The sequence below is a fragment of the Dermacentor silvarum genome, chromosome 8 (genome assembly GCF_013339745.2).
Source record: "Dermacentor silvarum isolate Dsil-2018 chromosome 8, BIME_Dsil_1.4, whole genome shotgun sequence".
In the NCBI taxonomy this organism is placed as follows: domain Eukaryota; kingdom Metazoa; phylum Arthropoda; class Arachnida; order Ixodida; family Ixodidae; genus Dermacentor; species Dermacentor silvarum.
Window position 1 is genome coordinate 100,459,447 of NC_051161.1, and position 20,455 is coordinate 100,479,901.

At 47.9% G+C, this 20,455-nt stretch overlaps 1 long non-coding RNA gene across 1 annotated transcript in view; it reads right to left on the reverse strand.

The window, feature by feature from the left end:
* LOC125939748 (uncharacterized) overlaps nucleotides 1-20,455 on the reverse strand; it is a 73,247-nt gene that overhangs the window by 21,929 nt on the left and 30,863 nt on the right. The window contains exon 4 of the long non-coding RNA XR_007463117.1: nucleotides 9,716-9,930. This is a non-coding gene — a long non-coding RNA (uncharacterized LOC125939748). The remainder of the gene's footprint in view (nucleotides 1-9,715; nucleotides 9,931-20,455) is intronic.

The following is a 20,455-nucleotide window of genomic DNA, read 5'->3' on the forward strand; positions in this document are numbered from 1 at the left end:
AGGATATGTGTGAAGGATATACATGTTTATAGGATATGCATGCTTGCCCGATATGCATGTTCGCAAAGATGCTGCATTCGGCACTACTACCTGACCAAGAACTACAAGCAGCTGCTGCGCAAGAACAAGGCCAAGGCACAACAGCGCAAATCAACGAATCGGCGGAAAATTAAATACAACTCGCGAAATCAGAAGGAACATTGTCGTTTCAATAACATTTTCTTCCCAAGGTTGCAGCAAAACATGCAGGATATGCGTGCAGGATATGTCTGAAGGATATACATGTTTATAGGATATGCATGCTTGCCCGATATGCATGTTCGTAAAGATGCTGCATTGGGCACTACTACCTGACCAACAACTACAAGCAGCTGCTGCGCAAGAACAAGGCCAAGGCACAACAGCGCAAAGCAACGAATCGGCGGAAGAGGAAATACAACTCGCGAAAGCAGAAGGAACGTTGTCGTTTCAATAACATTTTCTTCCCAAGGTTGCAGCAAAACATGCAGGATATATATATGCGTGCAGGATATGCGTGCAGGATATGTCTGAAGGATATACATGTTTATAGGATATGCATGCTTGTCCGATATGCATGTTCGCAAAGACGCTGCATTCGGCACTACTACCTGACCAAGCACTACAAGCAGCTGCTGCGCAAGAACAAGGCCAAGGCACAACAGCGCAAATCAACGAATCGGCGGAAAATTAAATACAACTCGCGAAAGCAGAAGGAACATTGTCGTTTCAATAACATTTTCTTCCCAAGGTTGCAGCAAAACATGCAGGATATGCGTGCAGGATATGTCTGAAGGATATACATCTTTATAGGATATGCATGCTTGCCCGATATGCACGTTCGCAAAGATGCTGCATTCGGCACTACTACACTCTTAGCATGGTAACGTCTATGTTAACCTATATTGGCGAATAACTTATATCATAAAGATTACTCGGTGACTAAAAAAATTTTGTGTCTTTGTTTTCATGAATTTCCGTCGCGGCTAGAGGTACATGTGCCGAAGCGTATATTTTAAAGATTACTGCAATGCCAAATGTCTTGTAACCTTTATATTGTAACCTCTAAACGAGTTGGCATTCGTGCCTCAGGGGATTTACTGTATGGATTGGAAGTCTACTGATTATTGTGTCGTATTGTGATCCTGATGTGGTGTTTTTAGCCGGCACTAATACGATATACGATATGTTGTGCGACCGAGGGAATGAGGCAGGTTGGACTAAATTAATATTTTATTGACACCAGTGGGGATCTTTGGTTTCGCAATGTAAAAAAGAAATTTAAATCTTGCACGAGCGTATGCTCAAGAGAGACAGCAGCAATTCATTCATCTCTGATCTCTACTGCATACGTGCCATTATAATTTAAAAGGAAGCCACAGAAACAGTGAACATACATCGGAGAATATTGTGGCGAACGATGTTGTGGCTTGAATTATCACTATGGTTCAATGTGATTGATGGAAAGCCCCCCGCTACCGCTGCAGGCATTTTAGGCTGTGGTATAAAACATTGACTTGTGTACCTGCACAAAAACTAAAAGCGGATGCATTATGGCGATTGAATGTATATTTGTACCCAATATTTTTTTACTATTTCCTTGTGTATCAATGCTCCCTATATTCGCGTTTGTTTTACATTCTCCTGAAACGCGACACCCACTAACAGCGGGCGCACACAGAAGGTCGCACGTGGGCGCCCGCTAGAGTATTGTAAAATCTCGACGACCGACAGAATCAAAGCGTAGAGCAGGTCGAATAACTAATCCGCAGGGCGAGAAATATGCTTCGCAATCAGACTTACTTGTACGCTGCAAGTGAGGCCACCGCGCTTTTTTTTTTTCATCTTTTCTTTTTTTTGTATTTTTGACGTATTAAGGGAGTGGCTCCTAAAAACAGCAAATGTTGGGTTCATTAGAGAACGCCAGACACACACCAATTTTGCCCGCTCACTAACACGCGAGAAAGACGCCGTTTCATTCACATGACAGCGGGCGACAGCCGCTCCAGTAAGGTCTCGTAGAGAGATGAACGTGCGCTCGCGGTGGGAGGCCACAATGGCGGCCGGCCAAATGAGCAGGGAGAAAACATAAATACAAACGAACAGCAACACCCTGAAACATTAGAATATTAGCGTCTTGATATATATATGGTCCTGTGATACTTTGACGGAACTATAGTTTGATTATTATCTTTAGTTGCGCTAGATGCGGGGCGTAATCAAACGCGATTCAGCTTCAGCCAAACATGAGTGCTGTCATATCTCCTTCGCATTGCGCAGCTCTCGCGATGCATGCCGGGAAGAGTATTGCCGGTGGTGTCGTTTTGAAACGGTCGTGTCGCGCTTTGTTTCATCGCTTTAAGCACGTTTTTCCGCTCTACGATTTGGTGGCGTGCTCTTACCAAGCGTGTTGTGTGTCTGAGTCACTCGCGACGGGTGGTACAGTTACCAAAAGGACTCCTAAAGGCGCGCGCGCCGCTGAAAAGAAGCCGTGACGCCGGGCGTGGAGCAGGGACATGTTTGGCGTGCTGCGTGGCTGCTGCGACGAGACGCATTGCCGATGGCCAATGGTAAAAGTTCTTCGCTTACCTGAGAATGGTGAGTATCGTTTGTGTTGTGACTGCTGTAATGAATGCCGAAGACAGCAATAACTGTGACCTAGGTAAGCAATGCTTCCTGTTCAACTATTTATTTGCTGATGTGTGTGTCGTAAATTTCACCGTCAATTCATGCTCATGCTCGCACTCTTCAGTTTTATTTAAGTAAACTACTTGCTCGCTTCATAAACAGTGTTGTTTTAATATTTTTTTATCACTATCAGTCACCGTGTTGGTTATTCTTACATCTCAAGTTTATGTTACACTTTTGTGCGGACGCACAACATTGACCTCATGCACGGAACTCGTGTTTTGTGCTGATGTTCAGTTTGTAATCACTTGATATTGCGTTTTGACTGTTAAACTGTCACATTATTGCGGTGTTGACTTTTGTACTTGTACTGGAGGGGAGTACGAACTGACTTGAGAATTCATTTTCGTTCAGTTTTGTAATCTTTCATTTTTATTGTTACCGACATTTCCTAGACAAAAGAGTATATTCACCTTAGGCGTGTTCAATTATTTGTTCTGTGGTAGTTTTTCATCTGTTTGTGGTTTATTTATGTCTCTTTCATTACATGGTAATAGCTGTTGTTTGCGGGCGTAACTATGAGATTGTAAGATTACTTTTCTGTCGTTGTTGGCTCCACTACACAGCAAGGAGATCGGAGAATTAGCAACTGACATACTAGCACCAAAGAGACAGGATTGTGCTCGCAACAGGGATGAGATCGTCCTCCTCGTGGAAGTCTGAAACTTATATGTATTTGTATTTGAACATATTGTACACGAACCTTCAATATTTCTCTTTTTTTTGCCTCATTCCTCGTGATGCTGTAGAAATTTGTGCTGCCAGGGAGCGCTGTACTCAGAGGTTTTTTCATTACTGCTTCCTGGCCGTGACGAAGAAAACAGACCAAGGCAAAATGTAATTTTGCTTGTGAAGGGAAAGCTTTGAGTTACCTTGTTTTGTATATGCGAATAAAGTAATCATGGCATTTTCACTAAATGTTTTGTGTCAGCTTTCCTTCTCACAGCTGCTACTCACAGCATTTCCAGAATGTGGGTGCTGCCGTCTCATACCTCTAATTTTTTTCGATACAAGAGATGTTACAGTCTGAAATGCGTATTCATTCTAAAATGTGCCGCCTTTTCAGGTATACTTTCCACTTGTGCAAAATATAATTATTAGAAATCTCACTATCATGGGATGACGACAGGATACTTTTTGCAAAAACCTTTCGACATGGCCCTTAGCAAAGAATTATGTTGTGGGACGAACCTGTATACGATGCATTCACCTATACAAAAGCAACATACTGTGTATTTCATCATTTTGTATGTTGCACATTTATTCCAAAATTACCAAGTATCTGCCACCTTATTTCAAAAGGTACAACTATCTTGATGCAACGTGCATTCTATACTAATGGAAGCTGCCTTGTGTAAATGACCTGCGCTGTAAAATAGCAAGGTGGCAAAAGTTTACACGTTGTTTACCAGCCTGTCCTTGAATATTAAAAAAGAAAATTTGAGACGAAATGTTGATTTCTGTGGAACAAGTTTTATAGTCATCGCAACAGAATTTCAGCAATAATCATTAGTACGAATTGTGCCAATAAACTCTAAACTCGAATAATCATCATTAGTACGAATATTAGCAGTGTTTGACTGATTAGCATGTAAATAAACAATCGTGGTTAACGGCAGAGCTGGTCAATCAGCACTCGATACCCGGTTGCTGGAAGCATTCTGCCACAGAATAGTCTCAAAAACACATACTGCGAACATGCCATAAAATGCATTGCTGTTCCAGTTGAGGTATTTACAGAATTCTGCAGCAAACATGCCATAAAATTCATTGCTGTTCTAGCTGAGATATTTCCAGAATTTTGCTGCAGGCTGTGCAGAAAGAATAACTGAAACAGCAACGCACTTCATTGCAGATTTTATTTCTCTAGATTGGTGCCAGGCACAATTATGGCAAATCGGTAATCTTTCAGTACTGGCTGCCTTCAATATGCAATTACATGTCCCCAAAGAAATGAAAAAAGCTAATTAGTAAAATTTTGTCCCCAAATGTATTGACTATCGTGAAAATGCTGTCTGTCGCCGCTATGAAGTTTTCACAGCAATAAAATGTCATTTTTTCCTAATACCTGAATATTTTTTAGTTTTTGACAATGAGTCATGTCCAAGAAATTAGGGCATAACCCCTGCGGCCATTTTTATGAACCTTTTTTTTGTAATCTTTCGTATAGGCATCCAGTCTTGCGTGTTGTCACCCGCGCGTCCTTCTGCGCATGCACATGAATTCTGCACATTGCTCTTTCGGCCACCCATTGAACTTCACTGCAGGGCACTAGTGTAACTCACTGATCAGCGTTTTCAGAAAAATTGTATTTCGGAAGATCAGCCGAAGTTCAACAACTTTCCGTTAGCTTAGTCAAAAGGATACCTTTTTTCCGATAACATAAGCTTTTATGACACTTAGTCGTAATTTCCCTGCTGAGTTATAGCAGTGCTTTAACCTTGACCAAAGCGCTAATATAACGCAGCAGAGAAGTTATGACTAAGTGCCTTAAAGGCCTATATTTTCAGAAGCGAGTATCCTCCTGACGTTGGTAACCGAAATTTGTAGAAATTCGGCCGATCATTTGAACTAGAATTTTTATGAAGTTCTTCTCAGTGAGTTACTCTAGTGCATTGCGGTGAAGTTTGGTCATTGGCTGAAGAATCAATGTCCTAAATTCATGGACATGCGCAGAAGGACGCACGTGTCAAGCCTTGCAAGACTGTATGCCTACACGAAAGGTTACATACATAAAGGCTACGTGTACCTATACTAAAGGTAACTATATAGTAACCTTCAGTATAGGTACACGTAGTCTTATTTTATAGGTGCACAAAATTGTGAGAATATGCCCCTTTATTGAACGTTACTTAAGTAAAGGTTACAATTTTATGTCCAACTTATGGGTTACAAATTTGTGAGAGTATGCCGTTTATTAAAGGTTACTTAAATAAAGGTTACTACGTAACTTTTCTTTATAGGTGCACAAATTTGTGAGAATATACCCCTTTAGTAAACGTTACCGTGTTAAGAGTGTACCTGACCAAGAACTACAAGCAGCTGCTGCGCAAGAACAAGGCCAAGGCACAACAGCGCAAAGCAACGAATCGGCGGAAGAGCAAATACAACTCGCGAAAGCAGAAGGAACGTTGTCGTTTCAATAACATTTTCTTCCCAAGGTTGCAGCAAAACATGCAGGATATGCGTGCAGGATGTGTGTGAAGGATATACATGTTTATAGGATATGCATGCTTGCCCGATATGCATGTTCGCAAAGATGCTGCATTCGACACTACTACCTGACCAAGAACTACAAGCAGCTGCACACGGCAGCGGGAGAGCGGCGCCATCTAAGAGCAATGGTCACACGACTTCGCCCGCAGCAGCAGAATTTGTAGTGGGGAAAGCTAGCCCGCGCATCCACATCGTTAGCCGCTGGAGGAGAGGGCGAGGGGGCGGCGACGCGGAGAGTCGCGATGACACGGGAGAAAGGGCACCGGAGGAGATGGCACCGCCTTGCGCATGCGTTGCCCCACCTCGCCACCGCGAGGATGACCGCATCTGTGCCTCTAAGGGAAAGGTGGGGTACCCTAAATATATGGTGCAGAAAGGTGTGCTCCTACTTCAGCGTCATAACAGCAAAGTGACCCCCACGAACACATTTGATTAACCGTTATATTGCACGTGTTCGTTTACAAGACATTGCGTTTCCTCTATAAAAAGTACCTTAATTAAGTGGTCGGTTGCACTTTGCACTCACATTGAGCAAACACAAACACTTGTTTCAGCACTCGTTATGCATTTACAGAAAGCTTCGCTGTATATGGATTCCAACAAGGCACGCCGGATCTCCTGCAGCCTTTTTTTTTTCGATGGTCTATACAGATTACAAAGAAATCCCACATTGGAATGCAGCCTACGTGGTCATGTGACATCGGACACAATATTTATTATACGAAATGTCCCAACTAATGTCAGCCAAACTCTATGTTGCTCCAAACTCTTCCGCCGATTCGTTGCTTTGCGCTGTTGTGCGTTGGCCTTGTTCTTGCGCAGCAGCTGCTTGTATAATATACGAGGACGCAACCAATGGTATTATGCCAACACTGACATACCGAACCAGGATGATGTATTTTTCCGTAATTGAACTATCGATAATTAGATTACTTAATGAACTTCCTTGTTGTTGACTTGATGGCAGAAATTTATAGCAAAGTCATAATTGTGTTTTCAAGCACCATATTTAGTTGTTTTCAGTGTGCTGTCTCGCGTAATTATTTTTTTCGCGTTATAAAAAAGAGCGCGAAATGCAAAATAGACGCATGATTACGCATCCGTGACACCACCGGTCCCAGGCGTTACTCGTAAGAAATAACTCTGCTCAATTCCACTCTCCTCCGCCTCAATGCGGCTGCGCACTGCATTCGCCTTCACGCTTCAGGGAAAACGACAGCTCGCTATTTGCGCAGACCAACGCCAATACCGATGCATCACCTCTTTCACGTGGCCACAGAGCCAAACATTCAGCAGGGTTAATTCTTCCAAGTAAGCACAATCTGTCCCTTTCATTCAAAGAAATCACCGATTACTATAAGGAGGAGCACCGGCGTTACGCGGCCCCTTTTAAGGGACTGGATCGCGCTGACGAGCGCCTCCTCATCAAAATTTTTACCAACACTGTACGGTGCCCGGCGGTGCTGAAGCATTTCAACCCATCCTTTGACGGCGCGTGCCAGTTCTGTGGGGAGGTGGCTGACACCTTCCACACAGTATGGGCGTGCCAATCAAACCCATCCATCCCCCCCCCCTCAACCCCAACCCCACCAGAGAGGACTGGCAGGCGGCCCTGCTCGGCTGTCGAGACCAAGACCCAAAAGGCCTTGGTTCAACGGACACGCGCGGCGTCGCTTGCCAATCGGGCCCCAGAATAGGGGCTCCACCTAGTACTGTGAGGGGAGGATGCCAATAAGGCCCTAACCCAATCACCTCTTTGCAACCAGTTTAATAAATATTTTTCACCACCACCACCACATCCGAGTAATGCCTGGGACCGGCTGGTCCCAGGCGCCCAAACTTCAGTGAATAAGAAGTTGGTAAATAATGTTATATAATTATTGATGCTTCAATTACAAATAAACGGGCAAGTTTGCACTCGGTCGTGCAAAGCTTCGGCACAGCTGAACTGTCGATCATGAAGTCTTACTGGCTGCTCCTGCTAGGTAGGTATTTTTCTCGGCCTGGGGTTCAAGACAGCTAGTGGTGTGACGCATTCGCATCTCGGAAGGAGCCACATAGGCATTTCCCTGTAATTGTCCCTGGCCGTATATATTCCAACCACAAGCCTCTTGTAAACTTGGTTCCTGCTAGGTGTTAACGTTAACGTAACTACGCATGTAGGAAGGTATTTTCGAGCGATCATTTTCGGAGGTACCTTCCCTTTGCCGACCTTTCGCGTGACTAGCACTGGACGCGTCGGCGCCTACGAGCGACAGCGTTCCTGGCAGTGCCACAAACGCAGGCAGGCTAACCATGGTTGGCACAGTGCCAAGAACGATGTTGCTTGCCGACGCCGAACGCGTTGGAGGCTAGCCGCTCGATATCAATCGGCCAGCTTCGCTGTGTCTTGAGGTTCGCGCGGCCTAGTGCAAGCTTTCGACTTTTTTTTTTTCTTTGGCTCAGCGCGCCGCTAGAGAAGAGAGGCGGGGGTCGGGAGCAGAGGGAGCTGGCGAGGAGGAGACCGCGTGCGCATGCGCCGCGCCGCCCTCCTCCACCCTCCTGGTTGCCATGGCTACGGCGCGGCAGTTTGTCGATACGAACCACAAATTACGGCTGGCTTATACAGGGCTGCGATCGCGCAAAGAGCTCGCTTTCCGCACGTTCGGTTTGACTGCTACGTCACACAGTGGGAAATCTGCGGTACCGCCCCGCTATCTCTGACGGCCGCTGACGCAATCACAATTCTGATCAATCCAGAGTGGGCAAGCGAAGGAACGGAAAAGCGAGCTGCTTGCGCGATCGCACCCCAGATTCGCTGTTGAAAAATCATCCGGGTGTGGTACGTCACTGCCTACAGAATACCATTGACTGCGTCCTCTTATATTGCAAAATATTATGACGTCTTACTTGCCAAAACTGCGATCTCATTATAAGGACCACCCTAGTAATAATTTGGACCACCAGGGGTTCTTTAACGTGCTCTTAAATCCTAACTAAGCACACAGATGTTTCCGCATTTCGCCCCCAAAGAAATGCGGCCGCCATGGCCGGAATTTGTGAACTACTCATTGACTACGTACGCACAACTATTTTTAGACAAATGAGTTGGCTTTATCTGTATTAAATTATTAAATATTTCTAGTATAGTGTCATATCAATGCGCAGACGTAAGCTTTGTAAAACAACCGCGACCAAAAGAAAAAAACAAGATCATTGCGAGACCACCTTTCACAGGCTTTAGGCAGTTCTAGCAAGCAAAGAGGTACACAAGATATGGCGTTGAAATAAATACTACTATTGGCCGTGCAACTCCTCGGACGCTGTCTTACCGCATGCCAGGGATTATTCAAATGACCGACTGCATTGACATTACCTGCTGATGTAAACAACCGCCACCTCAGCGTCCTTCATAATCCACGGTGAACTTTCAGGAGATTAAACGCTGTAATTCTCGTTCTTGAAGCCCTGCTTCGTATATTCACCAGGAGGGCTACAAGGTTGTAATGGTATAGTATAGTGTAACAATGAGCACCTGTATTATAGTAGGAATAATACAACAAATTAAGTATTGCTGTAGTAGTTCTTGTGGTACAGTAGAAGACAGCGTGACCTTAAAACTATCATACCTCCTGTTCCGGGTAAAAGAGTGTGATAGCAACAAAAAAAAACGCAGAGAGGAGAGGTATACAAAAGTTAATCTCCAGAAAGTTTACATGCAGAGCCCGTTTTACAGGTTGTAGCGACCGCACTGCTCCAGTGCCAGAACATTCTAGGAGTGAATTAAGTTCCAGGGTGGCAAAGGTAAACTTACCGCACTGGGTAGGCTTGACCTTCCCCTAAGCCGGGCGCAGACAGTCTTCGATATTCTCATGTGGCTTCAGACACTACTGCTGTTCGCTTCGGTCTTACCCCCACCATGTCTACCATCCACTACGGCAATCACCCTCTGGAAAAGTAGATGGAAGGCCCGTTGCTTCGGGCACAGTCGCTGCTCGCTCCCGTCCTGCCCCGATCCTCCGCGACTGGCTTCACCGCAAAGCATGCAAAGCAACAAACGTACAATTACTCAGACTTGAGCCCCACCAAATACATATAATCAACTTTTGTTTTCGTGGTAACGCTCACTGCAGTTTATTGTTATCGCCTTCTCTTTCTGCCGTTATAAAAGAGGGCAGGGCGCATAGGCTTCACCGAAGAGAACAACATTTATGTTCATGGTTGTTTCAGTATGCTAAATGGCGACTTCTAATTCGAGAGTCCAAGTTATCACGCATTTCACTAAAACATGTTGACATTACTCTGACGTTAATCAACTTTGACCAGTTGGTTGCATACAGCACGGGCAAGTGATTGCGCGACACATGCACAGACTGGTAGCTGGGGACACCCTAGTTTTAAATATTCCTAGGTTTATATATTTATGTTTTTTCTACAGCGAAGCTGTATATCTCTACCAGCGAAAGAAATTTTCGTGTCGTTAGCGTAAGCTAATAACGCCAGGCTAAAACTTGAATACAAACAGCATATCTCCTTTGAAATCAGGCATACAGCACACAGCTCAGCCCACGTTTTCAAAAGAAAAACCACAAAACAAGCATCAAAACCACATGATGGATGATAAGGCGCGTGAGCACAATGGGAACGCCCTCCGACGCATTGCGGTAAAGATTAGATTTGCAGCTGCTTCGAAAGGGGTTGACGTCGTTCAAAATGCTCGTGAAACCAGTGTCTCTGGTTTCACTCTTTGTAGAGCCACGTGTGTGAATTCGAGTGACGTCACATTGGGTAATCGTTGTGGGCGCCGTTTACAGCGTTCCTTCTCCCCTGTGTGTTTCCCGGTAAATATTACGCTTGTGTGGTCTACTTTAAGTGGAAAAGCATCTCAAAGCATAGAAACCACGTAGTGACGTCACCATGGAAAGTAAAGATGCCAGAAGAACAGCGTGAATATAATGTTGTTGAGAAGTAATAAAGGGTGTGGTTAAGTACATTTCACTTGTTTCACTCTTTGTAGAGCCACGTGTGTGAATTCAAGTGACGTCGCTATAGGTATCAGTTGTGGGTGTCGTTTACAGCTTCGCTGTCCAACCACCTTCACAGCGTGAATTGAAGCCACGGTTTTTGCAGCCTGAGCTGATATGGGCTCTTTCCAATAGCCATTTCAATTTACGATGGTGTCCGCCGCCGTCGCCGCTGGTGACAGTAGCCGCTATCGCCGGAAATGCGTAAAAAAGTACCCGGTCCCCGCCGGGATCTAACCTAGGCCCGCGGCGCGGGAGTCGGATACTTTACCACTGAGCCATGCAAGCACTTGCAGTCAAGCCACGGAAAAACGGTCTATAAACGCCCCCTAGGCGGGCGCGCAGGCGCAGACGATGAGATGCGATTCAGACGAGGCGCGCAATCAATGCGATTCGGAGCCAGTATGGTGGCGCCATCTAGTTAAGGGGCGCAGAGCGCCCGACATGCAAGTTGCGTATAGCAGTTGCATGCTGCATGTAACTGGACCTGGTTCAATCACTCAAGCAGACAAGGTTACTATTTGTCAACAACCCGTTTTGAAGATTCCAATAAACAATCATGATCATCATCATCAACAACAACAACGTACCGTGCCACGGGTCAAGGGATGTGAGATGTGCGCCACGTATTTTGTATACCTCTTCGGTACACGGTATGGTGTCTCCTCGCGAAGTACGAACCGCTGCTGAAGAAGCGAATCGTAGAGCTACGTGCGCGGCTACAACCAGGCATCATCGGGCTCAGCATACTGCTGTGACCTCATCGTGCACGTAGACTAGGCGACATGGGGTAGGATCGTGACCGCTCGTCGCCGTTAGCGGTGGGCCGGATGGTTTCCCGACCAAGTGCAAGGAAGAAGGCAGCAACGTGCTTGCGCACCGAAACGGCAGTGATACCATCGAATGGTTCACTGATTTGCACTGCAGCGCTGGCTCTCGCTGGATGGGCCGCGTTGACGAGATGGAGATCGGCTATTACGACGGGAATGAGGAGAAACGTTCGTACGAGTGGTCGTGACCATGAGTTCGTCGAGTCTATCGCGCAGCTCAGCGACGGGAAATTTAGCTATGCTGTGTCTGGCCGGAACGCGCAGTGTGCGCGCTACCACCGGCGTCACAGCAGCAACCAGCGGAAGTGGATTGGCAACTTCCATCACCTTGTCGGCCAATGCTCTGACAGATCATGTGTTTAAGCAGTGGCCAGCACCATCTGAAGCACTCAAGAAATAGCTCACGTATGGGGGCGCTGATACGTGGTGGAAGCGCGCGGGCCGAGAACGTTAAGCATTTGGCGCAGTATCTGGCTTGAGCGTTGATTGCCCAGCTCTTCGATTGAAAGTAGCTTTGGTATTTGTGAGCGTTCCGGTGTAGCTGTACGATCCAGTGTAGCGGCCTTGAATGCACCATAAGGCGACGCTGGGAGGTTGTGCGCGAACTAGAGGAGAACATCAGCAATCTCGTCGATGACGGTCGCTGGAAGTGCGTCGACCACAAGGAGGTACATGTGCGTGTCTGTGTCGTTATCGCAGAGAGTTCGGAACGGGCCTCTGCTTGGATTCTTTTATTGCGATAGCAATTATACGGACACTTCAAGCGGATTTCTGCCCATCGTCGCCGTCACCGTCGTCGTTGCCCTGAGGTGCCGTATAAAGTCCAAGGGCGATAAAATGGTCGCAGCGCGCGGGGGGACGCGCGCTTTCACGGAGAGTGAACGCATGGCGGAGAGCAAACGCGACATATACCGTCGCGCGAAAGGCTGTGCGGGTATGGGAGAAAGGGAGGGAGGGAGGGGGGCGACGCTGTGCTGCGGCGTCAAATGCATATCTTGCAACCAGGCGCAAGGGCGAAAGGACGAAAGCGCGAAGGCAGCGCGGGAAGTAGGAGGGGGGGGGGGGCGGCTTCTACTCTGCCAACAACTGCCTACTTGTACTTTGCGCTGATGCAGGCTGTCGCGTCCACCTTATCTTGAAAGCGGTCTCCCCACGGCTCTGACCTTTGTATGCGCTGTGCTTTCGCCGCTCGGTTTCCGTTGAAGCGATAGACCGCACGAAGCTTCGCTCGCTGCGGCGGCCGCCCTTGCTCACGCCAGCGTTTTCACAGTAGTTGTCTGTGGTGATCTATTCATGCTTGCTTGGGCGCGCTGACACCACGCTTGTTAAATCAGTTAGCGAATGTGTCCACATTTATGCAGCCGATAAAGCTACTATCGTTACTCCGTATATCTCTCTACTAATTTGCTATCGCAATTGATGCTTCGCATTTCGGGCGAAACTGCGGCATATTTTTCTTCGGTCCCCAGCGCCACCCAGGCTCACGCGCCGCTTGTGGCATCGCCTGACCTCGTCTTCTTTCCTAGAGCGATCGCGTTGATGTCGCTTGCGCTACAAATCAATGAAGGCCGAATTCAAAGGGAATAGAGTATACATGATGGTCTTATCCAAACTTATATTACTTAGTGATTTTTCACATTACAAAAGCTCAATGCTAATTAATTTCAATGAGTATCGGAGCTGCCCGAGCTATTGGAGGTCAACAATGGCGATAGCCAAGCTGCTGCACCGAAATTGTAAAGGCCTGCAAGATGTTATCGACATAACACGTAGGTCAAAGCCCCTCACTGGCAGCATAGCCACCCTCATCTTCCAACACAATCATGTCAGACTTACGCATACGAACCGCACCAAGGCTAAGGGATGATGTCATGATGCGCGTTCAATGTCGCTGTTCGCTTCCGCCCTGCCTTTACCGCGCTGATCAGGTCCCAGTGGCACCTGTGCAAATACTGAAAAGCGAATAGCACGCCGAACTTCTTCAGAAATATTCCGAGTTATGTCACAATTGCTCATAGAATAAATCGTCCAGTATTGCTGATTTATGTCTTACAAATATGTTTTCCTATGCCTGCAATCCCCTTTACTATTAGAGCGAAGCTCGTATATGAATACCCGATTCGTCCTCGGCCGCCTGTACGCAGAAACTGTCATCATCAGCAATGGCTCGAGCGTCGTCGTCTTCTTCCACAGCCATGGCTCCGTTGCCGCTCATCATTCCAACGCAGAAATTCACTTCTCTTCTGTCGTCGTAATGGGGAGGCCGCGTTTACGGGGGTGCGAGCCATTGTTTAAGGGGGTATAAGCCCCCTTAAACGTCTGTGAGAGGCAGATTTTAATTTTGAAGAATCGCAAGCAGCATTATGACAACGGCGGACTGCGGGCATACCGTCAGTGGCGTCGTTTTCTCCGTGGCTGCCGAACGTGTGTGTAACCGCGTTAAGAAACACAAAGGTGTAACCAACGATTAGAAAGACTGTACAGTCTGGATTAACCCAGGTGATAACACCAGAGCCAGTGCGTTTCAGCTTCGCTGTTTGACCATCTCTATGGAGAGCTTAATTTAATTGGGCGGTGATTTCTTCAGATCAGCTCATTTTCTGTGATAACCGGTAAGAAATACAACCACTTCTGAATGTGGCACTACAGGCGTCTATGCGCCATTATCACAATAGGACAAAAAAATTAGAGCCCTTCCTCTACGTGAAGATGGAGGATAAGCGAAGCTGTTCGTTTTGTTAATATGTATATATATATATATATATATATATATATATATATAAATTTGGTGGTTTTGATAAATGGTTGAAAAGACGCAACACATAACTTCGCTGCGTCGCCACACGTCGTATGCTGTATATGCAAGTGAAAGCGATTTCAGGCGACTAGATTCACACCCCCTTCCACCATCGGCCGAAACACGTTGGGCCGCTGCGCGTTCGGTTTCTCGTCGCTTTCGGATTCATTTGCACTGGTGAGCGCATCTGCGCTCCTTGAAGGTGCGTTCTTCCTATTCGGTGCGAGGGACACGGGTTTTACCCATACCGAGTGGAATGGGCAACTGATGACGTCGCTAGGGGAATGGCTGTGGCAAGAGAGAATGAGACAGAGCTATTGGTTGGTAGACTATTACGTTTTATCACTGACGTTTCGCCACGCATCGTCAGATACTACGCTTGGAAACAGCATTCATCGCTTAGGCCCATTGTTTTTATCTCTTTGGGTTGCACGTGTGACAAGGGCAGTTCAAGGGCGCGTTACCGGTCCCCGGGCCCACAGGGGTATGTGTCATTGAGCTTGGACCCTTTCTGCACCATCACCAGGATCGACCCTTTTTGGTGTACTACGCATCGTTTTATCCAGGGACGCGATACGCCAGAACCTAAACATATACAGCTTCGCTGCCAAAATTGTTCGCAGGACGGTGTGCTATGAGGTGCAATGAACATGTAAAGGGAGACATATTCAATGCAAAAGAGACGGTAATGGTATCATCTAAACACCTGGGCAAGAGATTTGAATTAGAGCAATATGTCGGTATTACACAATATACAATATGTGTCACATGCACGTCACATTATTACATGGGCATTATATATATTATATGGAGGCCACATTGAAATGTTGCTCATAGGGAGGAGAACGTGCATGTGAATCGATATGCTTCAAACCACCTTGAATGGCATTTCTAAATTCCCGTGGGTCTTTAGGCATTCGCTCTAAGCGCGACGTCATTTTTGATGTACGCCAAGCAAGAGTTGGCATAGAACAACTCAAATTCTGCGAGGCATCCTAATTTAAGGAAGGTTCATAGTATCTGCGGTATTCTGCGATGTTTTCTGTGGGTACGCGACGGAATTTGCGAATCGAGTCTTGCAGAACACGTGAGACACGCCATAATGTTGCATTTGTCTAACTGTCGGCGTCTAAGCTTCGCCTTACAGAGTGCAACGTGATAGCATTCAAAGATACTTGGCTGCTTATCAGGCTTTCTTGTCGTATATTCAAATTACAATCCGATGCTATTACGTCGGTATGTTGTGGTTAAGTCGTACTTTACGATTTTTCTAACGAATTTTACTTTGAGAAAATCAATTTTCGTTCACTAACGCCTTGCGCCACACCAAGGGCCTGCCCGGTCGGGGCGCTTCGGGATTATGGGGTTCGGCATGATTATTTCCTGCGACGACGCCGGCGCTTACGTCGACGCCAGATTTTCTGTGACACGGGGCACGAAACACTATCGCCGTAACATGTGTGCTTGATGATCGGAGAGCACTATTCTGCACAGGCACGTAAGAAGCGGTTTGACGTCCTGGCCGACGGGCCCACCTTAATGAAGTGGGAACCTTCAGTCGCAATATCAATTAATTCTTTAATACGCGTGTCTACAGCACCCTATTTCGCAGCACACAAATAATTTGCTATGATCTACATGTATATATAAATGTCTTCGGTTACTGCAAGGTTCCAAGTTAAAAGATGAAGCGCTGCTTTAACTGCTTCAAATAACAATGTCTTAATTAGACAAACTGCTTCAAAATTTCGAACCGGTTGTCGGATTCCTACTAAGAAGCCATGCCTTGAGCGATGGCCGGCTTACGCTTTCGACTTGCAAAGAGAGAGAAACAGAATGAACAACTTTATTGGCTACGTTTATATGATGCGCCTTCAGAGCGGAGCCCCTGAAGTGCAGCGTCTCATATTGCCACGGGGATGAGAGTAGCGAAAGGGATAGGAAAATTGTATTTACACGATATATACAGAGAGAGACGGCTGCAGGCAAGATGGCAGAACAACAACACGAGCGCTGCCCAGATTGTCGTCTTCACCGCCTTTTTGGCGCAATCTTCCATGCTCGGCATAGCACGTAACATAGAACCCCCGCCGTCGAGAACGCCGTCTCGGCGCTTAAGGAGCAGTAGGATCTTGTCCGGCAACATTAGGCTTAAGGCGGGAGACGTGCACGATATCAGAGGCGGACGTGGCAGATGAGCGATTGTCCAATGGAGTGATCTCGTACGTGACGTCTGTGACCTGGAGTAGGACCTTGTAAGGCCTTGGAGTATGGGGAAAGAAGCTTTGACGACAAGCCAACGTGGCGGCAAGGCGTCCAGAGGAGGACCAAGGAGCCCGCAGAGTAATTAACGACTCTGTGATGGCTATCGTAGCGGGCCTTCTGGGACAGCTGGGAGGCATAAAGACGATCCCTGGCAATCTGGCGAGCCGTTGCAGCCCGAGAAGCTGCATCGCGGGCGTAATCGGTAACAGGGTGCACAGGTGATGGTAAAAGAGTCTCGAAGGGCAATGTGGGATGGCGGCCAAACAAGAGATAAAAGGGGGGAAAGCCAGCGGTGTCATGGCGTGACGAGTTGTAGGCGAATGTCACATAAGGCAAGGTGCTGTCCCAATCACGGTGGTCTGAGGAAACGTACATGGAGAGCATTGTGGTCAGCGTGCGGTTGAGGCGCTCGGTAAGCCCATTTGTTTGCGGATGGTAGGCAGTGGTTAGCTTGTGACGGATGGAACACGAACGAAGAATGTCGTCGACGACTTTGGACAGAAAGGAGCGACCACGGTCGGTCAGCAGCTGTCGAGGAGCGCCGTGGTGAAGAATAACGTCGTAAAGTAGGAATTCCGCAACGTCAGTGGCACAGCTTGTCGGTAGTGCCCGCGTGATAGCGTATCGTGTCGCGTAGTCCGTAGCGACGGCAATCCACTTGTTTCCAGTCAGAGATGTAGGGAATGGCCCGATGACATCAAGGCCGACGCGGTAGAACGGGACACTGGGAATGTCGATGGGCTGAAGAGGACCGGCTGGCGACAAGGATGGATGCTTGTGGCGCTGGCAAGACTCGAAAGAAGCAACGTATCGGCGCACAGAGCGGTGGAGGCCTGGCCAGAAGAACCGACGCCGAACGCGATCGTACGTGCGAGTTTCTCCGAGATGTCCAGCGGTTGGGGCATCATGAAGCTGTTCGAGGACAGTCGAACGGGGTGTTTCGGGAACAACCACTAGAAGCTCTGGGCCATCGGATCTGGTGTTGCGTCTGTATAAGATGCCGTCACGAAGCACCAATAATTGTAGGGACGGGGCACAGTCATGAGAGCGTAGACGGCGGATAATTGACCGCAAATTGGCATCGCGGTGCTGTTCGCTGCGTATGTCGGATAAACCGAATATCGCGAAGACACAGGCGTCCGAATCGTGCGCTGACAAGTCGGGAGGGTCCACTGGATGACGGGATAGGCAGTACGCATCCTGGTGCAGTCTGGCAAACTTGTAAGTGACGTCAAAGCTGTATCCTTGCGAAAAGGTGCGGCCAAACAAGTATGGTCGCAACTTTCCGACAGCCCAAACTAGTGCGAGGCACTCGCGCTCAGTGATCGAAAATTTGCACTCTGAAGAGGGAAGAAAGCGACTGGCATAGGCGATGACGCGATCGCGACCTTGTTGCTGCTGGGCGAGAACAGCGCCGATGCCATGTCCACTGGCGTCGGTGCGAAGTTCAGTGGGGGCTGACGAGTCCAAATTGGCCAAGATTGGTGGTGACGTAAGTAACGTCGTCAGCGTGTGAAACGCAATGGCCTGTTCAGGACCCTAAGAAAATGGCGTTTCCTTCTTCAAGAGTTCTGTGAGTGGACGGGCAACGTCTGCGAAGTTCCTGACAAAACGTCGAAAATAGGAGCACAAGCCGACAAAGCTCCGGACGTCTTTAGTGGAACGTGGAATAGGGAAGTCTGACAACACGAATTTTTTCTGGGTCAGGTTGCACGCCTTCAGCACTCCCAAGGTGGCCAAGCACAGTGATTCCGCGGCGGCCAAAACGGCATTTGGATGAATTGAGCTGAAGGCCTGCTCGCCTGAAAACTTCAAGAACTTCCGACAATCGGCTAAGGTGACTGTCAAATGTCGGTGAGAACACGAGGACATTGTCAAGGTAACACAGGCAAGTTGACCATTTGTATCCACGGAGGAGGGAGTCCATCATCCTTTAAAATGTGGCTGGGGCATTACACAGTCCAAAGGTCATTGCCTTAAACTAGTAAAGTCCATCGGGCGTGACAAATGCGGTCTTTTCACGAGTCTTGATCATCGACGGAGATCTGCCAGTAGTCTGACCTCAGGTCGATAGAAGAGAAGTATGCAGAGCCGTGTGACAGTCGAGAGCGTCATCGATCCGCGGCAAAGGGTAGACGTCCTTGCGCGTTACCTTGTTTAGGTGCCGGTAGTCGACGCAGAAGCGCCAGCTGCCATCTTGCTTCTTCACCAGGACGACCGGTGATGCCCATGGACTGCATGAAGGTTCAATGACATCCTTGGTGAGCATCTTGTCGACTTCACGCTGCATCACTTCTCGCTCGGCATGGGACACGCAATAGAGACGTCGTCTGATTGGGCTGGCGTCCCCAGTATTGATCTTATGAGTCACCATAGATTTCTGTCCCAAAGGACGGTCATTGAAGTCAAAGATGTCGCGGTAGGACTTCAATATGCACCGCATATCGTCTGTCTGTGCAGGAAGGAGGTCAGACGCAATCATCTTGTCAATATCACTGTCGTCGAGATTGTGCGAGAAAGAGGAAGGGGCAGAGGATAAAGAAGCGTCGGTGACGAATGCAGAAACGGCACACTCATCGATAGAAGCCATGTGGCCTAGAGTCATGCCGCTTGGGATGAGTTGTGTGCACCAGCTAAAGTTCAGTATGGGCAGAGACGTGTGATTATCTGCAACTCTAATAAGGGTGTCAAGGAAGAGCGACGTTTTTGGCGAATAAGACGTCAACGATCGGGGTCAAGATGTAATCGCCATCGAGAATGGGCGAACAAGACCGCAAGTTCACACACATAACGGCTTGAGGAGGTAGCCGAACGTAATCCACTGAGCACAAGCGCGGTTGGCGTGCAGTAGGAGCGTCATGGTAACACCGTAGGTCTAGCTGAAGCAAGCCGGTTCCACAGTCAATAAGGGCAGAATGGGCAGACAGAAAATCCATACCGAGAATGAGGTCATGGGAGCATTTCTCGAGCACGGCAAGGAGTACGCTTGTGGATCGCTCAGCAACACTTATTCGCGCGGAGCACATCCCTAGCACAGGAAACGTTCCGCCATCGGCGACACGAAAGAGCGGTACTGTGGGTTGTGTTAGGACTTTCTTAAGGCGACGACGAAGCTCCGAATTCATCACTGATATCTGAGCCCCAGTGTCCACTAGAGCGACAACATGTGCGTCATCCAGTATAACGTCTATGAGATTTCGTCTGGTCTGCAGTGTGGTCAGAGGATTTGGCAGGCGGGTCGTCTATGCAGCATCACCTCTGGGAGCTGCATCGTCTAGTTTTCCCGAGGAAGTCGCTCAATCGGCGACGTAGGGTGGCGGAATTGGGGCGAGCGAGATTATTGGCGGCGCGACAACGGCGAACGGGACTGGTTACCACGTGGGGATTGCGAACGACGATACGGCATGGGGGGAGCGTCTTCAGCGATGGTTTGGGGATGCTCGTGGTAGGGCTGAAATCGGCCATGATCCATGTCGGGGTGACGGTTGTTTCCATAGGGAGCCTGATACCAATACCACCGGCTGTTACAATGGCGGGCAACGTGTCCAATACGACGGCAGTTAAATCAAATGGGACGGTCATCAGCAGTCCTCCACTCGGCTGGGTTGCGAGTACGGAAAGGCGGCCTTTGGCTTTGG